We start from the raw sequence: 22,730 nt of genomic DNA on the forward strand, positions 1-22,730 counted from the left end.
AAATTAATGTAAAATGATAGTTCTTTAGATTTTCTGGTTTAAATGGTAAGATACTCACATGAAGTGAAAGACTCGTCTTTTTTTAGTGGTTGTCCCCAAACACTTAAACTACAGCAAATATAACACATTATCATTTTAAAGAGCTTTGTCGTCTGCCAATACAGTCATTGGGTACATCAGGCATGCTGTTACATGAGCATATTAATTTCAAAACATACATTGAGCTGTGATTTTGGTAGTAACATATGACAAAAAAAGCTTTCTTTGGCTTTCAGGGTACATAGTTCCTTTTCCTCCAGAGATGACAGGTTAATGAAGCAAAGAAGACAGTGCAATGTTTGTTTCCTCTACCATCAAAGCTTTTCAGATCTTGCATTTTAACTGTCTGGCTGGGACCAAGAGTGATGCTGAAGACATGCATATACACATTTAGAGAATCACCATCAAACTTGGATTTTGTTGACAAAAGCACGGATTTGGCTGTAAGAGACAGATGTATATCAATAGAGTAAGCGGGAGGGGGTTAGCTACTGCTTATGTTTTATTTTGTCTAGGTTCATTGTGTTGCATAGTATCCTTTTTTTCCTGTGAGTATAGCTTACAATGTGCTTTTGTAAGTGTGTGACATTTTATCTAATTGCCTTTTCATCTAATCACAAATACAGTGAAAAACATTAATGTAAAACATGTTGAAAATTTCATATACTGCAAATAAGCCTTCACTTTAATTTTTACTTTTTGGGGGGAGAAGCTGGACCCCACTCCCCCTTACTTAAATATACTAACTCCACATTCACACAGTCACGGATTCAGGAGAAAATACCACGCATTGTGTTAGTGCGCCAGCAATGATTCACTAACTTCTAGAGGTGGGAGGTACAGCACAAGTGTGGGCATTGTCAAAATACAGATATTGTACAGACCATTTGTCTCGTAATTCCTAACTGTCTGTAGCCTTATACAGTTTTCTGTGAATTGTGATTGCACCAGATGTTTTAGATGAAAGTTTCTAATGAATATTTTCAGTGATCTGTGATTACATGAAAACACACTTGCATGAAATGAACAGTACCCACTGATTTATAGTAAGAATTGTTGCATTGTTGAGTATTTTTGGTCACACGGACATTATGGCTGTTGTACCTAGCAAACTGCTCTTGTCCTTGGCTTAGTACTCTTATGGAAAGTAAAGGTTTTTAGGAAATGTGTAAAATGAATTCATAAAATCCCTTCCCCAGACAGATGCACTTTTTGTAGTCTGTCTTGGGCTGGAACATTTCAAGTGGACTGTGAAATGTGCCATAATTTTGATTCTGACTATAAGGAACAAAGACTTGTTACCCAGGAAGGTTCCACATGTTAGAGGACATCCTCATCTGCTGATTTTCAGGAGCTGGCTACTTCAGTTTCTAGGTCTGAAAATTTGGTCCCCAGACACCTACACCTAAGGACAAGGATAAGAGCAGAGAGAAGGGCAAGACATAAATCTGAGAAAAAGGGAGCTCAGTGTCTTCAAAGGACTTTTCTCATTATCCCTTCAAAACCTAGGCTAGAGAAATTTTCTAGTTCTTATTTTTCATTGTCTACAGGTGTTCCAAAGCATCCAGTTTTACTTGTAAATGCTTATTCTGAAAGACTTTATAGGCAGGACAAAGTGTCTACTTTTTCTAATGCTGCGTTCAGGGGATGTTAAGCTCAGAATATATATGCCTTCTTGACCACCGTCATACTATGTCTACCAGATAATTTCTGTGTTGTCTTGGACTTGGCCCATGAGAAGAGGATGAGGATTTTTCTAAAGATACAACAAGAGATGCATCTCATCCCTTCCTCCACTGATTACAAAGCCGATAGAGGGCAGGGAAAAGTGCCCCTTTCTCTCATATCACCTCAGGACCTGCTGCCCTGACATCAGCATTATCGCAACTGTGACTATGTGAGGTATGCCAGGAGAAGGGCAGTGGATGTGTAACATGTCAGCACAGCTAGGTGGAATTTTGTAAAGAATTATATGTAATTCATATATCAAACTGATTTGTACATATGTTTGTGTTGAAAAATGTATTTCTAAAGCTGCTTGTGTTAAACATTTACCAACATTGTCCCCTGCTGGACAGAAAAAGAAATATGCTTGCATTATTGTTACTGTTTAAATGTATATGTTTTAACACAGGATACTGGAAGAGAAGAGGTTAATCTCATATTTTGAAAATTAAATTACTTGGCTTAGGCCATAAAGATTGTACCTTACAGCTCTCAGTGCAGCCAGAGACTAGATGTCAGTACTAAGAAGCATCCAGCATTGTCTTTGGGGTGAACTAATCCCTACTCTGGAAGGGTGGAGGTTTTGAAATTGTTTTATGACTTCCAGGAGCTGCAGCAGATCTTAGCAAGGCTCTGTGTGTGTTTTATTGACACATTTGTGCTAAATCCTGACATTTTCTAGCCAAGGGGGTGGCATGGGAACCAGAAGTCAGATGACCAGGTGTATGTGATGTCATTCAGTAATCCATCATTAAAATAATGTTTAATAGTAGGTGATATTGAAGTGTCATAGCACTCTGTTTTTGTAACCTGACAAAAAAGATCTCTCGGTAACCAGGGAATAATAATTCTTTAATCAGTCATGAAAATATAGTGAGATTAGTTAAGTATTGTTTTTCTGTAACTGTGTGAACCTGTCCATCTGTTTTATTTTTAATATTTCCTGTGATTGAAACTCTAGTGTTTATTGTAAATAGATATTAGAATTTTCATGTCCTTTTCTTATTTATTATTAAACATATTTAATCTTTTCATTGTGGCTGGTCATTTAGAGAATATTTTAATCTCTGAGAGTTGATTGTCTTTTCGGCTTTTCCCGGTTAGGGTTCGCCACAGTGGAACTCCGGTCCGCTAATGATTGGCAGTAGATTTTTTATGGTGCCGAGTTGCCAGCCCGACACCCAACCTTCAGCGAAGGCACGCTCATTCACGCATGTCTTTCGGGGGCCACTCGACCGCGGGGATGACCTGCAGACTCCACACAGAAGGCACTCCAGTCGAGAATCGAACAGGAGAACTTCTTGCTGTGAGGCAACAGCGCTACTGCTGTACCACTGTGGCTTATTTTAATCTCTGAGATAATCTCTGAGAGTACTTGTATATATTTGGTGACAGCTCTGGCCACTCCTGAAAGCCTTGCTGTTGGTCAAACTACCATTTGTATTAATATTAATTTCACTCATTATAATTGTGTACCCTTGCAAGAGCCTTAGAGTAGCTGAATTTGGTGTGTTTGGAGAGGGAGTAGAGTTGGCGAAGGTGGAAGAGTTTAAATACTTGGGATCAACAGTTCAGAGTAATGGTGAGTGTGGAAGAGAGGTGAAGAAGAGAGTACAGAGAGTGAAGTGGGTGGAGAAGAGTGTCAGGAGTGATTTGTGACATACTGGTACCAGTAAGAGTGGAAGGGAAGGTCTGTAAGAGGGTAGTGAGACCCAAATATGTTATATGGGTTGGAGATGGCGGCATTGACAAAAAGGCAGGAGTCAGAGCTGGAGGTGACAGAGTCAGAGGTTAAAATTTGCATTGGGTCCGACAAGGATGGACAGGATTAGAAACCAGTATATTAGGGGGTCAGCTCAGGTTGGACAGTTTAGAGACAAAGCCACAGAGGTGAGATTGCATTGCTTTGGGCATGTGCTGAGGAGGGATGCTGGGTATTTTGGGAAAAGGATGCTGAAAGAGGAAGGCCTGAGATAAGGTTTATGGATGTGGTGAGAGAGGATATGCAGGTGGTTGGTGTGACAAAGCAAGCTGCGGAGGACAGGAAGAAATGGAAACAGATAATGTGCTGTGGCATCCTCTAATGGGAGCAGCCCAAAGACTATTGGTGGTGGTGTAACTATCTTATAGACTGGGCAGAGGGGGGCATAGCGAGTAAATTTGTGGCAGCCTTTCGTGTGTGTGTGTGTGTGTGTGTGTGTGTGTGTGTGTGTGTGTGTGTGTGTGTGTGTGAAAATCGAATCTTAAAGAGAGTGTCTCTCAGATGCTGGGAGCAGGAACCTGAAGCAGTGGTTTTAGAGAGAGGGTGCTAGAGGACTTGGTCTGGGGCACACAGCTGAAGACACATCCCTACAGCTGTGCAAGTGGGGAGTCTCACTGGGGATCTGGGGAGAGAGAGAGAGAAGACCAAGCCACCGGACTGACTGTGTTCCCAGTGTGCTTTTAAAGGAAATTGTGTTTGATGCAGGAACCTGCATCTGGTGTGTCCATTTTTGTTCCAAGTGAATGTCCCTTTCCAGTACCAGTAATGAAGATTCAGGATGTTTGATTACTCACCCACAGTGGGGATGTAACAGAGACCATCAGTTTTTTTGGACTACAGCCATTTACTTCAGAGCCTTCCACTTTGACAGTTGTCACAGCTGGTGACATCAGTGCCAGGCATCTTTGTGGCCCAGGCATTTAGGGCCAGTATTGGCACCAGTTTGTTGATGTCATTGCAGGTATTCAGTACATAAACCTTCAAGCTTCTGGGTCCAAGGATCTTCTTGTGTGGCTTGGATTCTAGGTCTTTCAGCACTGATGCCATGAGACTGAGTGACTGTGAGATGTTCAGTGCAGATTTTGTTGGCATGTGCATCATTACCAGTGGACATTGATCTAAGCTGCTTGAACTTGACCCAATCCTTAGTCATTGCTTCAATGTTCATTTTAAGGTCAGTATTGTAGAATGTTCTTCCTGTGCTGCCATGGCACCTGCATCTCTACAGGTCTCTGTATGAAACTCTTGCTGGCCTGTTCCATTGGTTTGGCAATCTACTTGGCAGGAAAAAAGAAAACTAGAGAGCTGCCCAGCTTCTTTTTACTCCCCATACTCTTTCCTTGTGGATGGTTATAAAGCACATGTGCAAGAGGAACCATATTGTTTACCCGCTGGAGTCTTCAACACCAGAGATAGACCGTGGGGATGCTGCAAACTCCCCGCAGTCTTCCCCTACAGATGGTACTAATTTAAAGGAGATCCTTGAGGATGAGGCAAAAAAGGAGGATAACCCAAAGATCACACACAATCTCTTCAAAGGATCCTGAAGGAGTCTTTACAATCTCCCAAGCCACCTTCCTGGGTGGTTTCCCTCTGCAGACAAGATAGTTGTTCTTGTCAGAGAGTCTGGATCCTTTGATTTCCTACATGTTGTAATTGCTGGGTTTAGACTTCTGTCATTGATTATGTAGTCATAGTGGCAGCCCTCAAATGTCTGCTATTATGCAGAGCACTGTTGTCCACCTCGCACTGTTAAAGGTATTGGAAATATTCAGGAAGAGATTGAAAAGTTTGACTAAACTAAATTTTCAAGACGTTAAGATTACACTTCGAACATCCAAGCTGAATAGACACCACTGAGATCTATTCATACTGGTCACATTGTAAATTGCAGCTGAAGATGTACATAGTGTTTTTTAGGAGGTAAAATATTGCCAAATCTGTCCCGCCAACAAGCCCTATTGATGTCACAGACCAGGTTGAGGTATCGCATATTGGTTACTTGGGTGGAGCTTGACTTGTGAATATGCAGCATTCCTATCAGGGTGGGGTCTGAGATTGCTTTGTATGCCTGACAGAGGTCACTTCTGAGAAGTCTGTAGGAGACTGAGTAGAGGGACAAGGTTGGGACGGGTTTTAGCCTATCTGTGTAGGGTAGATGTTTGAGGCCCTGGATTCTCTGGGTGAGGAATCTCTGCCGTCTCTCCAGCTGTTGCATGTGCTTTGTGAGGTATATGCTGAAAGGGCATTGTATTCAATAATCGGCCTTATAAGGGAAGAATACAGGGATGTTATGACCACCTTGTCCCTGGATGAGATACCCTTACTAATGAGGTGGACCATGTAGGAAAGCTTTCTGTACAACAGAGGCATTATGGTGGTCAAAAGTCAGTTTGCTATCAACTTGGGTTCCCAAGTCCCTCACGACTGATTGCGTGATTAGTGCCTTATTATCAATGTGATAATTTGTGGGGACATCATTCTCTCCAAAATGGATGATGATGCATTTTTGGCATTCAGTTTGACGACATGTTTCTGGCACCAGTCATTTGTTTAGGTGAGACCTTCTTAGGGTTGTCCACATCACTAGGGGAATTGATGACAGCACCCAGCTTGCAGTCATCTGCAAACTTGGTCAGCCGTAGCCCACTAGGTTTGGCCTGCACCTCTGAGAAGTATATCCCAAACAGCAGAGGACCCAAGACCAATCCCTGGGGTACACACCACTTCTTACAAGTCTACTACTTGAAGTGGCTTCCCCTATTTTGACTTGGTGGGTTCTGTCAGAGAGCCAGTGTGCTACCCATCTGGTAACATATGGATTGAGAGAGTTTATCTATTATATCTGAGTGGGAAATAGTATCGAAGGCCTTGGCTAGGTCAAGGTAGGTGGTGTGCACCATCTTCCCCTCACCTATAGCCTTGGTGACTGTCTCAAAGAAGTTGACAAAATTTAACAGGCATGACCTCCCCTTGACAAAACCAAACTGTGTGGGATCAAGTATCTGGAGGTTGCCAATGTCCTTGTTAATGGGGTCCATGATAATCCACTTCATGGCCTTGCAGATCAGGCTAGTTAGGCTGATGGGTCTCTAATTTCCTGAATTGTTGGACGCCCCACCTTTGTGCAAAGGGATGACAGCAGCTTTCCTCCACTCCGCTGGGACAAAGCCGGTACTCAGGCCTTGGTTTAATAGGGTGTCTTATGGTGCTGCAAGTTCCTGGCTGAGTTCATTGAGGATGCAGCCTGGGCTGTTATCAGTTCCCATGGATGCTGTATTTTTTATCTTTCGGAGGGCAGTGATGACTTGCTCCCTAGAGGTAAGGGGAGGGGGGTAAGTACTGGTGATGTCCTGTTTTAGTGATGGGGTGGACAGAGGAGTGAAGTTTTCACTGAATCTGTCTACCAACAGGTTGGCTATATCTGCAGGATTTGTGTATGTGGTGTCCTTGACCAGCAGTTCTGAGCAGATCTGGCTGTTTCCCTTGAGATTGCGGACATATGTGAAAAATGCCTTATGACTGCCTTTAGTAGATGTGGCCAGTTTGGACTCATAAGTTTGCTTTGGGGGATTTCACTAGTGCTCTTATTTGCTTTTTAAGGCTAAATGGTGACTTTAAAAGTGACTGCTTTGTGGTCTGATCTTACCAGGGATGATGACACTGTAGGGATGCTGCGGTGGTTACTCATGTTGGTTAATACCAAGTCCAAGACATTTTCACCTCTTGTGGAGGTGTCAACCAACTGGTCCAAAGCATTTGCATTGATGAAATCAAGGAATCTCTGGGCATTTGTGTTTTGGCATGAGTATTTCTTCCAATTTATGGTTGGATCGTTAAAGTCGCCCAGGATGAGGGTAAAGGGTTGAATTTTGATAGATTCGAAGAGGTCCAGATAGGTGGAGTGGGCATCTTGAGTCAGAGTTGGAGGCCTGTAGCTAGCTATGATTTGAATAGGGGTCTTGTCAGTTAACTGCACCTGGAGTATTTCGTGTGCATCATACTGTTTGAGCAGTCTAGAGGTGTGTGTGCCTTTTACATATATTGTAACTCCACCTCCTTTTGTTTTGCTGCCCATGGCTTGGGGTTTGAATGAATGATAAGATGAATAACCTGGTTATGGCTGGGGGTGCTCTCCGCAGTTTTGAACCAGGTTTCTGTGACTGCCCAAATGTTAGCTTCTTCCAGGGTTAAGAATGCTTGCAATGAGTGCAGATGTTCTTCGTGTTTCACTGTTGCAGTCATTACATTTGGGTAATCCTGCTGGCAGGTTGCCCTCAGTTGGCCTGAATTCCAAAGTCCTGGGTCCTGCGTCAGCTGCTGTCGCCCCTTCCCTGACGTCAGGTCGTCAGGGGTATAAAAGATGCGGCTGACGCCATTTTCTTCAGTCTTTCTTGCCGCGCGGTGCCTGAAGCAGAAGCAGTTCACAAGTGCCGGTCGGCCAGCTCCTGAGATTATCGTGTTCGAGTTTCAGATCCGAAGTCTTCTATAAAGCTAACTACCCCATTGGGGAAACTTTTTTCTTGCTCCAGACTGATGTTAGAAAAAGTTAATAATTGTATTTCTTGTGGGAAGAAAATACCTCATAAGGATTTTCATTCTTACTGTATTCCTTGCCTAGGCCCTGATCACAATGTTTCTGGTTGTCAGTTTTGTGCTAGATTTAACCAACGCACTATTAAGCGTCGGTATGATTTTGCTTTAAACTATTTTGGACGCCAGTTTAATTATCCAGAAATGTCGTCGAATAGCCATCCGACTACCGGAGTTCACAAAAACAAAGAAAAGGAAAGAGATAGACAACCGAGGCCCAAAACCGACGACGAAGCTTCTCTTAAGCCAGTCGCCGGTTCGCCGGTCCTCAATGAGGTGCTTTCGCAGCCCCTGACGCCCGCTACTTTAGAGTCGCAGGCCGCTACCGATCCCCGCTTGGAGTCAACCATGCCGCTGGAAACTCAAGGTATTGGAGCCTCAGATATTATCCCTTCAGATGAGTCCAGAGCTGCTGCGCAGGCATCGTCTTCTGAGGGTGTATTCAGACCTAAACATCTTTACATCAAACCGACTTCAGCTTCAAAGACAAAGACTAAAGCACCTTCCAAAGCAAAGAAACAAACTCAAGCCACGTGGTCAGGCCTCTATGCCCAAAAAAAGATGTTCAAAATGGCTGAAGACTTGATTACCTTGATCAGGGGTTCCCATCCCCCTCCTGATAAGAGGCCTAGGCAAGAGACTGACTATGAATCTTCAGATCAGGTTTGCATTTCTTCGGATTCCCCTTCTGATCAGGAATATTCTCTTCCCCTATGAGGATTCTGATGCTGAAGAATCTATTCCTTCAGCTTCTCCTCCTGAGGACTATTCTTTTGGGGAAACCTTACATACCATGAGAGATCATTTCCACTGGGAGAGGCAAGATTTTTCAGAATCTAAAAAGAGACTCAGGGATTTCCTTTTACTACCTCAACACAAGCCACTAGCCACCCCACCTGTGTTAGACATTGTAGATGATGTGTTTTCGGAGTCTAGTCTTACACCTGACTCCTTATCTCCAGCTCCTGTTAAGCCAGACAGATATTACAGGGTTCCTTTTTTAAAAACCCTGCTGCAGACCCAGAAACTATTTCTCAGGGTCCCAAAGGAGTTAAGGCTTCTGCTGCAAAAAACCCTACCCCCCTCTGACAGAGATTCTAGGGCACTGGATAGATGGGGAAAAAAGGTTTACACATCTGCTACCTTGGCTATAAGGGCCTTAAATTATCAGTTTCATATGCTCAAATATCAGCAATGTCATGGCATTGCTTAAACAGAAAATATTGTTAAACTCTGTGCAGAAAACAAGGAAATGCAGCATTTATTGCATGCAGCTGAACAAGTTGGAAAGCATACTTTGCAATGTGGTTTTGATTCTTTAGAGGCCTCCTGCAGGGCCACAGTTACAGGTTCTGTTATTAGGAGGCATGCTTGGTTAAAGGAACTAAATCTGCCTGATCATGTTAAAGTTACATTATTAGATGCACCTTTACAGCATGATACTTTGTTTGGTGTTAAGGCAGAAGAGGTGATAAAGAAAATGGAGGACAAAGCTAAATCTATGCAAACGGTCAAAGATTTTTTTACAAGTACAGCCACCTAGGTTTAGCAAACACTGGCCAACAAAGAATTGGTCCTTTCCTGTGTCAGACAGACCTCAAAGGGCAGAACCAGATGCCCTAGACGCAGATCCCAGGCGCAAGGTTCATTCCGCTGAAAACAATGGGGGGCTTCTACCTCCAAAGTTGGAGAAGACAAATCACAACCATTCAGGAAACAGTCCCAATGACTTCCCCCCTGCCTGCACCAAGCACTTATCTCCTGGCAGCACCCTTAGGGGGAAAATTAGCACTTTTTTCTCAAAATTGGCACATTATAACCCAGGACAAGTGGGTCTTGAATATCGTGTCACAAGGCTACAGGTTCCATTTCCATACCCTGCCAAAGGCAAACGGCTGGCGAAATCTGCCAAAAATTCAATGGGCAGAGGCACAAAAACAAGTCTCATCCCTCATGGACATGGGGGCCATTCAACTAGTACCAGAGCAAGAGCAGGGGCAAGGATTTTACTCTACTGTTCTTGGTACCCAGAAAGGATAAGGCCTGGAGGCCAATACTGGACCTATCTATTTTGAACACATTCCTGGATATACAAAAATTCAAGATGTTGACTTTGCAGCAGCTTCTGCCCATGCTGGGCAAGAACGCTTGGCTGGTGACTTTAGACCTAAAAGAGGCATACCTGCATGTCCCAATCAGACAAATATGCAGAAGATACCTCAGATTCAAGGCTGGCTCAATGCATTACCAATTCTCTGCACTGCCCTTTGGCTTATCTACTGCGCCCAGGGTCTTTACAAAGTGCCTGGCACCAGTAATTGCATTCTGCAGACAAAGAGGAATACAAATATATCCTTACTTGGACGACTGTTTAATTCAAGCAGAGAACAAGGGCATTCTTCTACAGCATCTGGCGTTTGTGAAAAGACCTCTAACATGCCTAGGGTACACAGTCAATGAAAAGAAATCAAAACTCGTACCCTCTCAAGAGATAATATTCCTGGGTGCAAGCTTAAATACAACTGCCCGGATGACATATCTCACGCCAGACAAGCAAAGGCAACTGACTACCTATTTCAAAATGTTGGCAACAAAGGCCCAGTTATCTGCAAGAAAAATTCTGCAGGCTTTGGGCTTCATGGCATCCTGCATCCTACTAATTCCATGTGCAAGACTGCATATGAGAAAACTTCAATAGTACCTAAAAAGTGTTTGGACTCAACATTGCCACAGCCTGGAAACAATGATTACTCGCATTCCCTGCCTGCAACAGGAGTTTCGATGGTGGGCAAAGGCTGATCACCAAAACAAGGGACAGCCATTCACATTACCCCCAGCCAGGCAAACACTAACATGCATCAGATTATGCCTGGGGGGCCTACATGGCAGGAAGATGCATTCAGGGCACATGGACCCCAAACCAAATGCATCTACATGTCAATCAAAAAGAGATGCTAGCAGTTCAAAATGCCCTGACAGCCTTCAAGGACCTACTTCATCCAGGACAACTACTGATAAAGACAGACAACACCATGGTCATGTGGTACAAAAACAAGCAGGGGGCACATATTCTTACCCCTTTGCAGATTAGCCATGACTTTGTGGGACACAGCATTGACTTACCAAGTACATCTGCAGGCACAATTCCTGCCAGGAAGGAAGAATACTCTGGCAGACGATCTAAGCAGAAGCCTCATGGATCCCCACAAATGGCACCTGGATCCACAAGTCCTCAACATGATAACAAGGAAATGGGGATGCCCAGACATAGATCTATTTGCCTCCCTTCACAACTACCAACTAAAAAGATTCTGCACAAGAATGTATCACAGACAAGCATGGAAAGTGGACGCCCTATCTTTCAGCTGGAAAAAAACTAGCAGTATATGCATTTCCCCCTCTGCCTCTCTTCCCCAAGGTACTCCTAAAGGTCAGGCAGGAGAAGCCATGGATGATACTGATTGCCCCAGACTGGCCCCGCCAGTACTGGTATCCAATACTAAGGAGCTTGACTCAATGCCTGGCATGGACCTTACCTCAGATACCTCATGTACTGTCCCAGCAAAACAATCAGATCCTGCACAGCCAACTTAGGACTTTAAACCTGGCAGCATGGCGGATAATGTAGTCATACAAAACACACCTCTCAGTAAAGCTGTGATGGATGTCATTTTGGCGGCCAGAAGGCCCATTACTAGAAAATCTTATGCTGGAAAATGGAAGATATTCTGTGCTTGGAACCAGGCACAAGGAACTGATACAGCTGTGCCAAATATTCCTCAGATTTTGCAGTACCTAACTGAGATGCTGGACAAAGGTCTATCTTTTTCATCTATTAAAATTCATGCCTCTGCCATTTCGGCTCACTACAATACAGAGCCACCAATCTTTTCTCATCCCTTACTAAAACAATACCTCAGAGGAGCCAGAAATTTAAGGCCTCCAAGGAGATCACCAGTGCCTGCATGGGACCTCACCTATGTCTTGGAAAAACTCACCCTGCCTCCTTTTGAGCCAGCTGCTACTGCTGATATAAAGTTTTTATCTTGGAAAACAGCTCTGCTCCTAGCAATAACTTCTGCAAGACGAGTTTCAGAGCTTCAGGCACTCCTGGCTGTGGAACCTTATCATTTTTTATCCAGACAGGGTCTCTCTGAGGACAAACCCAACATTTATGCCTAAGGTGGTGTCCAGTGTGGCTCTTAACCAAACTATTCATCTGCCAACTTTTTATCCAAATCCACAGAACAAGGGGGAGAGAATTCTGCATTCTTTGGACGTACACAGACAGCTTAGATTCTACTTGGACAAAACCAAAGTTTTCAGAAAGACAGAACAATTACTAGTGGCATATGCTGCAGGATCACAAGGAAAGGCTATCACAAAGCAGACTATTTCAAAGCGGATAGGCCACTGCATTCATTTCTTCTACTTACACCATGGCAAGCCAGAGTCTAAGGGCATTAGGCCACATTCAACCAGAGCTGCAGCCACTTCAGCAGCCTTCCTCAGGGAAGTACCAACCAAGGACATTTTAGAGGCTGCTACCTGGAGTTCAGTGCACACCTTTACAAAGCACTATCATCTGCCACTCTACTCTAAATCCAGGGCAGGCTTTGCCACTGCAGTTCTGCAGGACCTCATAGCCGCTCCTAATGCTATTTAGCTCCAGCCTCCCATCCATAGCTTTGGGACTCTACCCAAATGTAATGACTGCAACAGTGAAACACGAAGAACATAGTACAGTTGTGTACACTTACCATAAATGTAGATGTTAGAGTGTATTCACTGTTGCAGTCCAGGTTACCCACTCGCCATCCCCCTTTTCTTCTCATGGAACCTATCTTTCCTTCTCTGATTTATACAACCTATGTCGTGTATTTGCTTGTAGATGAAGGTAAAGTTTATATTGGTGCATGTATTTTTATATATATATATATATATATATATATATATATATATATATATATATATATATATATATATAAATTTTGGCTACCCTTTTAGAGGGCACCTGACATCTGGGGCAAGAAAAACTGAAGAAAATGGCATCTGCCACATCATTTATACCCCTAACGACCTGACGTCATGGAAGGGGCGACAACAGCCGATGCAGGACCCAGGACTTGGGAATTCAGGCTGACTGAGGGCAACCTGCCAGCAGGATTACCCAAATGTAATGACTGCAACAGTGAATACACTCGAACATCTACATTTATGGTAAGTGTACACAACTGTAGTTTCCATGGTTAGACTCCTAACGTTTAGCAGCATAACCTTTAATTTACATTTTTCATGGCATTGCCATCTTTACTGTTAGTATGCTAGCTAAACTATATATCTATATATCCCACATGCTGACTTTCCAGCAAGAGCTTGCTAATGAGATGGCTAATTTTCTGGATGATTGTCTTAAGATCACACTGTCTTTACCATTGCCATCACACCTGAATAGTTTTGCAGAGAGTTGTAAGGCTACATTTCTTAATGTCTCTGTGACGGATTCCATACATTTGGTCGAATTACACTTAGTCAAAATTGTTTCCAGGCATTTCACTTGACTGAAAGCTCACTTGGTCAAAGTTCATTTGGTCGAAACTGGGATATAGCCCCTGCCCCACTGCAGTGCAACCCTGAAGTGAGAATATTAAATAAGGGGGGGTGTAGGAGGCACAGCCCCCCACATTATACCAATAGTTTTTACTAACGATATATATATCAATGCATTTCTAATGGATATACCTTCTTATAATAGTTGTGTCTTCCGGCTTTTCCCGGTTAGGGGTCGCCACAGCAGAACTCCGGTCCGCTAATGATTGGCAGTAGATTTTTACATGCTGAGTTGCCAGCCCTGATGCACAACCTTCAACGAAGGTGCGCCCATTCATGCATGTCTCCACACAGAAGACGCTCTAGCTGAGAATCGAACAGGACAACACCTTACTGTGAGGCGACAACGCTACTGCAGCATCACCAGTGCAGTTCACCTTCTTATAATAGTGAATATATTAGAATTATGTGGGGGCTACACCCCCCACACCCCCCCTTATTTAATATTCTCACTCCAGGGTTGCACTGCAGTGGGGCAGGGGCTATATTCCATTTTCGACCAAGTGAGCTTTCAGTCAAGTGCAATGCCTGGTATCATTTTCGACTAAGTGTAATTCAACCAAATGTATGGAATCCCTCTGTGACACCCTGTCTCTGAGCCAGTAGTCAAGGAGCCTGAATCCTCGCCACTGACACTGGTGAGGAACATTAATCAGTATTTCCAGGTGGAGCTGTCTGCCTCAAGCACAATTTCACTTAAAAGCACACAGGAAACACACTCAGTCCAGGGTCTGGGTTTCCTTCTGTCCCTCCCTCCCTCCCTCCCTCTCTCTCTCCAGGCCCCCACTAAGACTCCCCCTGGTTCAGCTATAGAGTTGATTCCTCAGCTGTGTGTCTCAGGCAAAGTCCTCCACCTCCCTCTCTGTGAAACCAGTGCTCTGTGTCCCTGTTACAAGTAGCTGACATACACTCTTTGAGATTTGATTTTCACACAGACACCTGGGAATGGCTGGCACACATTTACTATGTCTCTCTACCCAGACTGTAAGGTAAATGCTGCCACCAGACAGTCCAAAGCCAGCTACTCTTTAACTCTCTTGCGAGGGTATCCAATTAAACTTAATAAAATTAATACTAATACAAATGTGGTTGACCAATGTAGTAAGGCTTTCAGTGTCGTGAAATTAATGAAAGTACTCTCAAAGGTTAAAATATTTTCTAAAGGACCAGCCACAATGAAAAGTTTAAATATATTTAATAATCAATAAAAGAAGATGAAAATACTAAATATCTATTTAAAATAAACATCAAGAGTTTCAATCACAGGAAATATTAAAATAACACAGATGAATAGATTCACACAGATACAGAAAAACATTACTTAAGTGACCTCATTATATTTCCTGACTAATCTAAAGACTTACCATTCCCTGGTTACTTACTAAAATAAGGAAAGATGAAGTGGGCGAGGGATCCTTCTATGTCAGGTTTCAAAAATAGACTGCTCTGAGCCTTCTTATTTATCTAGTATTAAAACATCATTTCAGTGCTGGATTACAGAATGTCATCACATATATCTGGTCATTTGACTTCTGGTTCCCATACTACCTCCCTTTACTAGAAACTGAACCAGAGTCATGCACATATGTGTTACCATACACACAGATGGAGCTTTGCTAAGGTGTGTTATAGCATCTGGAAGCCATAAAAACATTTCAACACTTCCACCGTAGCAATTAGTTCACTATTAAGGACAACACAGCAGGATTCCTAGTCTTTGTTTTCGGGCTGAAATCAGAACTGTAAGATACAGTCTTTATGGCCTAAACTAGGTAATTTTAATTCCAAACTATTTTTTCAAAGTTAGCTGGGCTGAGATTAACCTCTCTTCTTCCAGTATCTTCTGTTACAATAATAATTTCAACAGTTACGATACAGTCTGACACAGGTGTATTTCTTTTTCTGTCTAGCGGGACCCATTGTTAGTACATTTTTAACACAAGCACCTGTAGAAATCAGTTTGATATAAAAATAACGTATAATTCTTTACAAAATCCAGCTAGCTATGTTGGTGTATGTTAGACATCCGCTGCCTTACTTCTCCTGGCAAAGCTGAGAGTTCCTCAATTTGTCACAGTCTCCTTCACTGCATCTTCCTTTTTCAGATAATAAAATGGGAATAGCAAGAAAAAGTTGAAAATCCTTACCATGGTTGATGTGAGTTTTCATACTCCATAACACTCCTATTCATGATACAAGAGAGACTGTGCCAGTTTTGCTTCCAGTGTGGCCAACCTCAACAAGGTCATCTGAGGTCAGGGAGAAACTACTGAGATCATGCCAACATCCAGTACTGATGGCCTAAAGACAAATATTCAACAAAACCAGGGATGGTCATTGTCCTCAAATTGGGAACAGCAAATTAATCCCAAGTTTTTGCCCAGCTGTCCCAATCTGGGGGGACGTATCCTCCACTTATCCCTGTGGCTGAACATCATGCAGGATAAGTGGATTTGGGTTGTAATATCCTGAGGCTAACCAGTTAGCTTAACTAGTCCACCCAAGCCACTGTTGTCTTCCATTGCCTGGCAACTTATCCTATCAAAAGAATGGCATGAGAAAAAAGATCCTATATCTTATTCAGAAATAACTTCCAGTATTTCTGACCAGACTAGCGACAATGTAGTTACTACTACATATTCTTTCCAATGCCAAAGAAAACAAAATACCTTAGATAATAACTGGGTTTAAGTGGTTTCTATAAATGCGCTGTGTATGAATATTGTTGGATGATCATGGTGGAATCTATCCTTCCCTTCTGTCAGGAGACGACTTTGATTAGCTCAAGATTGCAATAGAGAGGCTTCCAAGATGGCTGCACTCTGATCACTAACTTTTTAATTTCAACTCTCAGTGTGAAAAAAGAAACCGAGAAATATGAGCTAGTAATTCTGCCAACTTGAGTAAAATTTTGTTACTGGCTAGTAACTACACTGCCTGGATGCTGGCAAAGAAGAAATTTAGAGAACCTGAAAGAAAATCAACTAGAAAAGGTAAAGAAAAACACTGGTAAGAATCCTACAGCTGTTCAAAAAAAACAAACAATTCAAGCTCCAGCTTTGGCACAAGAGATGGCTTTCAGTAATTTAGAAGAAAAATAGATCAAATGTATGCAAAGTTAACTCATTACAGCCAAGTGATGGCTCCAGGCATTTCTACAGTTACCTCCTACTGCTCCTCTAATTGTCAAATATTGCCTGTTCATATTTGCATTAATAATTCCAAAACCATGTTACATACAAGGTATTGGAAAATTGTACCTCATACATGATAGCAAACACAGTTGTATTGATATATGACCTCTGTCAATGGGTATTTGTTAAAAATGTAAGGTGATAACTTCAATTTTTAAATTCTGCAGCCATGCCCACTAGGAGTTAATGGTACACACTCAAAAGAGCTTTACTGGAGGGAATGAGTTAAAATAAAACCTTGGAGTGTATCAACTCAAATGATAAAAAAAACTGGAAAAATAGAAAAACATTTTAACTAACTATTCAGATAAACTGATAAAACTGCAAAAAAAAATCAGAGGTTGAAATGAAGAAAAGACTGGCTGAGTATCAAGAAGAGCTGTTTAAAAAAAATGATAGTATTACAAGACAAAACAGGCAGAGAAAGCCTGATATTTTCTACTGTACTAGAAAAACTAAAGACTATTAATTTTATGAAAGGACAAATAAGCATGTGGTCTGGCATTCCACAGCAGGATGTGTTAATTGAAAGAGCACACCGAGTATATGTGCTATACTTGGCTATGAGAAAGCACCCAAGACCTCTATTAGTAAAGATGCAATCATACCAGCATAAAGTTTTGATCCAGACAAAACTGTGGCAGACTGAGAAAGATTTAAACATTTGAGACAGTAGAATTTTTGAGGAACATGATTATTCACTCCACACCTGGTAGATGAGAAGCAAATTTATCCCAACAATTTGGTAATGTCAAGAGGCAGGTGTAATATTGAAGGTGCTATATCCATCAGTCTTCTGAATAATTTTCCTATAGGATCAATTTTTTTTTTTTTTTTTTTAAGCAGAACAGGTTAAGGAGGAAATACAAAAGTTTATCTAACAAAGTAAGCTATCAAACATAAGGTGATTCTGCTTCTCATTCTTGTGACAGTAAAGCTCATAGAGATAATTGCCAATGAAACCTTTTCCAGTGTTACAAAGGAAAAGCTTAAGAGACTGAAAAAAGCACATGAGTGGACTAGAAGAATCGGTAATATATTAGACTTGAACCAGATTCTAGTGTTTGGACATGGAGATGAATAGGAGGAAGATCAGCAACACTGAAATTTGTGAATAAATGTGAGATTATAAAGCATCAATCACATTTTTGAAATGAACATGCTTGTCTGTGTGTGCAAGCAATTAATCTTGAGAGATTTGAGCATTGATTGCTTAAGGAAATGCAAAATTTACACCTGCAAGGGCTAGCAGTTCAGTAAAAATGCAAGTTTGAAATTATTAGAGGTGCATAAGAGCAGCTTCCCTAGCTGCATTAATGCATCACTGCATTTAGTAGAACCGTGTATAATTTAGTTTTATTTAAAGATGGTGACTAAAAGTTGATGTTTTCTGAAAGTTTGCAAGCTGTTTTCCACATATGGGAGGGGAATAGAAATGAGAAGAGAATAGGGGGCAAACAGTGTAAGTGGGAGCATAGGCTTTAACTCTCCTATCTAGGCTCTAAGCTTTTGAATATTAGCTAAAACATGGTCTCCCCCCATAGTGCCTTTTTTAGGCAATGTCATACTGAAAGTACTTCTGACATAGCAAATCAAAACCAAGAAATTCTAAAGGTATTACTGCTCAGTGCTAGGAGTCGTTTAGAACTCCACTCCCTAGAAGCTCTCGTCACCCTACAGAATGCTAATGTCTGTGCGGTCACTGAGACATGGTTTAAAGCCATGAAGAACACATCAACAGTGCAAGGTTGTAATGCCTTCCACACATTTAGATGAGCTACTACACGGGCAGGAACTAAAGGTGGAGGTGTCTCTATTCATATCATAAATAACTGTACCTCAAGGTTGGTCAAACAGGACAATGCACTTGAGCTGCTCCATATTCAAATCACCATAGGCAAAATCCAGTATCACTTCTTGCCAGCTACAAGTCCCCCTCTATGACCCAGGAAACCCATACCATGTATTTAAACTTAGAAACACTAGCCATCCAACCCAATACCATATTCATGGGTGACTTTATTCCTACTATTAACTGGGAATTTTGTATGACACCAAATGCACAGGCACAGAGATTCCTGGATTTTGTAAACGCAAACTCCCTGAACCAGATAGTCAGTGCACCAACTGGGGGTGCAGCCATACTGGATCTGGTCTTCACAAATATGGGGGAGTGCTTCACAGCACCTACTGTAATGTCAGACCACAAAATGGTCTCCTTTGAAGTAAAAATAAAACCTGGACCCCCAGCTAAACCTGGAATATTCAGGAACTACTCTAAGGCTAACCTCCTGCTATTAAGTGATAACCTGGCAAAATTTCAAGCCCTCATAAGCCGTGAGAACACTGCTGCCTATGCAGAACTTTTCATAGAAACCCTGTACAAGCATGTTAATAGCTGCATAGAGGCAGCTCTACCCAAAAGGAAGAAGTAAAGAACTAACTCAAAAAAACAAGCCACACTGGTGGAATCACAAAATCAACAGGCTGTATAACAGAAGGAAGAAAATAATGACAAAAATTAGGAGGTGCGGCACACAGCAGGATAAAACCACTCTCATCAAACTAAACGAACATCTCAGAGGACAAATAGTCTACCAAAGCCAAATTTGAGGTGAATTTCACCTCCCAGGCCAAGGGCAAGTGCAAGGCATTCTTTAGCTATGTCTGCAACCTCAAAGGCAATACACAGTTGTGTGCAGATCTCATTGTAAATGGATCCATCCACCTATATTGAGCCAGAAGATGTAGCAAACCTACTGGCTGATAAATTCAGCTCCAACTTTACCACTCTCTTCCCCTCAACCTTTCCTCAGGAAATACCATCAAATATAAATCTCCCTGCTATCACTAAGGAACAGGTCCTTAATGCTCTGTCTAAGACCAAGAACACTGCATCAATGGGCCCAGACAGTATCCCAGAATGCCTTCTAAATAGCATGAAACCTGAACTATCAGAGCCTCTTGAATTATTTAAATATAGCCTCCACATAGGATTTGTACCTTATGAATGGAGAGCAGCAACAGTCATCATCCCTCTGCACAAAGGTGGTCCATCTACAGACCCATAATTCTCACTAGTCTTGTATGTAAAGCCATGGAAAGAATTATCATGGAAATGATCAGTAGTGATATAGTAGACATCCAGACAGTGGACCCAAACCAATTTGGTTTTATCAATGGCAGATCATGCCTATTTGACCTGGTGGACTTCTTTAAGATGGTCACCAAAGCAATGGATTAGGGCAAAATGATTCACACTACCTATCCTAACCTGGCCAAGGCATTTGACATAATATGCCACTTTGGCATTGTTGACCAACTGAAGAGGTTAGGTACAAACTCGTATGTCACCATTGTACAATGAAGTAAAAATAAAGTGGTCATTTTGCACCTATTTTATCATATAATAACAACCCAATACCCTTAGATGTGAGTGAACACTGCCTGGACAATGCTGCCCTGTTTATAACAACATTTAATGCACATTTTTATGAAATTAAGGCTATGATGATGAAAAACTGGACACCTATGGATGAGGATTTGAATATTAGAACAGAATTGTGTCATGGTTTCAAAATGGTGGCAAGGAGAGCAAGTAATTTAAAAAATCTATTGTTTCAGGTAGGTTACTGTGTGTAAGAGTGTTTCTGAGGACTGTAGTGTGTGTAAGTGTGTGTTCTGAGTGTGGTGTGTGTTCCTGGGGGATTGTAATGTGTGGATGTGGGTTAGCTTTGTGCGTCTGTTTGCGCAATCTAGGAGGTAGAATATTAAAGTAGAGGGGGTGTGGGGGGCACAGACACCCACATGGAGTGTAGTGAGGCTTGCCCACCTGCTCATACGTAGTGTAGGATGGTTTGTTTGGATGTGCTGGGTAGCAGTGTGTCTGTGTGTGTGTTCTATGTCCGTGTTACTTTTGCAAATGGGAGTCTGGGCCTGGTACTGTGGGTGTCAGAACTGTGTGGTTTTGGGATTCCGTAGGAATCCCATATACAGCGATTGAAGTGTTCGTATATGAGTATAACATGGACCATAGCAATCACACATTCCACCACAACCAACCTTTATGAATAAAGGATATGGAGAGTATATGCCTATACACTATTACAAATATGTGCTATGGACATGAGCCAATGATAGGGTTACCACCTGTCCCACTTTGTGAGGGACACTCCTTGTTTGGGTGGTTGTGTCCTGACCAAATATATCAAACGTGGCAAATATCCTGAGATTGTAGGACATAATTATGTCCCTTATGTAATGTAATAGTTGCATTCTTTCTGTATCTAAAATACCTACATGTTACAAGAAACAGGATAAGCAACTAAACTCTTAAAAGAATAAGCTTATATTTAGGCAAGAAAGGAAAGTTCTATCCCTTGTACTGACCGTGGGTTTGTGTCGGCCTGTAAAATCTGATGTGTGTCCCAAAAGTATCCCACTATGGCCATATAAAAAGGTGGCAAACCTAGCCAAAGAGGGTCAGTCACCAACACAACTACAATGACTGCAAATACCTATGACAGAAATACGCAGCTTTCATGTAGCAGCACTTTATTACATTCCGATGTATTGCCGAAAGGATTCAAGGACTAACATCACCTGCATGCTATACAGGAACCACTTAACAGTGCCTTAATGAATCAGCCTGCAATTACCATAGTATTAGTCCACTAAAGGATAGGTGTTCAAATAGGGAAGGAACCCTCACGCACATATCGATTATGTATAAAAGCAGTTCCTACACACCTGCATCTGCAATGCACACCCACCAACATCACCCCCACACCCAAACAAATTACAATACAAACTCTAATAACATCACAAATCATTCACTCGCTGTACAACATCTGCAGAAGCCTTAACATACCTTGTCAGAGACACACTAACATGGCCTTATGTGAAATAGATGCTGTTATACAACGGAACAGCTGCTGATGTTACAGGGTTTGTTTGCACTAATCCCATTTCAGAGGGTTGTGTGTACATCGGGAAGTGTTACCAATTACTGAGTAACAGCAAAGTATGATACACATGTACACCAAATCAAGGATGTCTGGTGAGCACACGGTAAACCACATAACAGTTCATAGCCATACAGCCTTGAGCTGCCCAAACATCCTTCCTAGACTGAAACATCTGCAGAAGTATCAGGTACAAACAAACCCTGTATAAGTAGCAATGTTGTGAAATATAGCAGCTGTACTCACATGTAGAACAACATCGTCTAGCCATTATACACAATCCATGGGAGTCATGAAGCTAATATATCTCTGTCTGTTTCCATATAGCTGTTGAAATACATCACAAACAACACATCCAGGCCATCTTCCTTGAAAGTAAGGCAAACGGACAACGCCCAAAAGGAGTATTCAGTTATACACCACTGTTGCCATGGTATCAGCTAATGGAGTAGCTGCACAGCTGATGTGCATCTAATTAACTACTTTGGAACACCAATTGGTGGTCAGCATAGCATGTTACTGATATTTAGCTAGAAAAGGATGGCTTATCACACATTCAAACCATCCTTATATACCAGCAGAACATTACAAAGAAGATTGAAACACAAACCGAAAAGGATTGAATCAACAGTCAACGACACCTCGGGTTACTAATAAGGTATGTAGAACACTCAGTATGTCTGTGTATTTAGTACCTGTTCTGTAATATTTCAAGTGCACACAATCCATATAGTGGAAACAGTTATCTTGTAGTGATGTATTGTTGAGCATAGTAACGCTTGTAGTATTCATGTGTGTACTGCTGTAGGTCACAAGCCAAACACCGCATGCACCACAAGGGAT

The sequence above is a fragment of the Protopterus annectens genome, chromosome 5.part0 (genome assembly GCF_019279795.1).
Source record: "Protopterus annectens isolate FY-2018-M chromosome 5.part0, PAN1.0, whole genome shotgun sequence".
Classification (NCBI taxonomy): Eukaryota; Metazoa; Chordata; order Ceratodontiformes; family Protopteridae; genus Protopterus; species Protopterus annectens.